This window comes from Chiloscyllium punctatum, unplaced genomic scaffold (genome assembly GCF_047496795.1).
Source record: "Chiloscyllium punctatum isolate Juve2018m unplaced genomic scaffold, sChiPun1.3 scaffold_210, whole genome shotgun sequence".
Taxonomy (NCBI): Eukaryota; Metazoa; Chordata; class Chondrichthyes; order Orectolobiformes; family Hemiscylliidae; genus Chiloscyllium; species Chiloscyllium punctatum.
Genome location: NW_027309944.1, coordinates 136772 through 138460, shown reverse-complemented (window position 1 = coordinate 138460; position 1689 = coordinate 136772). Strand labels below are relative to the sequence as shown.

At 43.0% G+C, this 1689-nt stretch overlaps 1 non-coding gene across 1 annotated transcript; it reads left to right on the top strand.

The window, feature by feature from the left end:
• The first annotated feature begins 324 nt into the window (after window positions 1–324).
• On the top strand, window positions 325–406 carry trnas-gcu (transfer RNA serine (anticodon GCU)). Its single transcript has one exon. It is a non-coding gene; the product is annotated as a tRNA-Ser (tRNA).
• The last annotated feature ends 1283 nt before the right edge of the window (window positions 407–1689 follow it).

Genomic DNA, 1689 nt, shown 5'->3' with positions numbered 1-1689 from the left:
ATTCCACTATCCTTAAGAGCTCTATCCAACTCTTTATTGAAAGAACACCTCCTGCTGTCTCGGGTTCTTCATTCCGAAAGCTTCAAATCTTCACAGAATTCAACAGACCTTGTTACATATTCATTTCCTCATTTTTGTTCAGATCACTGTGTGCATAATGTGACAGTGGGAGTGCATTTGCCCCACAACCCAGGGGTCAGACCATAGTCTTGGAACCGTACTGTGTTATTTATCATTTTACCAACACCAGGGAGAAATATCTGCTGCTCTGCATAATTTACCCAATTCAATTATTCATATGGTCATAGTCTTCACAGCCTCTGTGATGAGGTGGCCGAGAGGTTAAGGCGATGGACTGCTAATCCATTGTGCTCTGCACGCGTGAGTTCGAATCCCACTCTCGTCGCTGCCATCAACGGCATTTTCGTGGTGCTGTTTTCAGATGATCAAAGCGGTCATATTGATACTGGAACGCTCATGGTCAGTTTATACGCATTTACACTATTACAAAATTTCAAAGAATGGTTTGAGCCTGTTGACTGTATTGAAATGTCGGTTGCATTGGATAATGAAAGGGAGCGCGGTTTCCTTTTGCTAATCAAGTTGCTGTGAACGTTTTTTAGTATGAAAGACATCCAGGAAAATCAAATAACGAGAGCTGCGAAGTACATGTTTATGCAAAGGAATTCTTAATGAACGTTTTGTCAGATGAAATCTGAAGGAGATTGAATAGAAGTAATTCATCATGGTGAGAAGAGCACAGCGAGACAGCACAAAATGATAGCGATATTTCAAAGGGGCAGGGCGTGGGTGTAGGGGCACTGAGAACTGGCTGGAAATGCACAGTGGAGAATTGCCAATGTGGGTGCCATGCATGGGCACGGAAAGACTTACATATTGGTCTCGCCCTCGCCCCTTCCTCTCACCATTGATGAATGCTGGACATAAGGCACAGATAAACACAAGATGTGGGAAGCAAGCTCCCTCTCGTTATGCACACACTGGATGCATCACATTGAACTATGAACAACTGGAGAAATCAGCATGTTTCCTTTAGGGAGTGAAACTAAACTGTGGATCAATAACCTCAGATTCATGCAATATAAACATGAAAAATAATTTAAAATGTAGGGTGTAGGTTTGCTTGCTCAGCTGTAGCTTTGATATCCAGACATTTCATTCCTTGGCTAGGTAACATCATCATCAGTGGCAACCTCCAAGTGAAGCGAATCTGTTGTCTCCTTCTTTCTATTTATATCTTTCTCCTCGATGGGGTTCCTGGGGTTTGTGGTGATGTCATTTCCTGTTCGTTTTCTGAGGGGTTGATAGATGGCATCGAGATCTATGTGTTTGTTTATGGCGTTGTGGTTGGAGTGCCAGGCCTCTATGAATTCTCGGGCGTGTCTTTAATTAACCTGTCCCAGGATAGATGTGTTGTCCCAGTCGAAATGGTGGTATTTTTAATCCGTGTGTAGGGCTACGAGGGAGAGAAGGTCGTGTCTTTTTTTGGCTAGCATGGAATTTTGTAGATGACGTTGGTTTTGTCTGTGGATTGTTCTGGTTCTTTTAAGTTTGTTAGTTTTTGTTTGAGAGTGTTGGTGGGTTTGTGTGCGACTAGGATTCCGAGGGGTCTTAGTAGTCTGGCTGTCATGTCTGAAACTTCTTTGATGTATGGTAAGGTGCTTATGG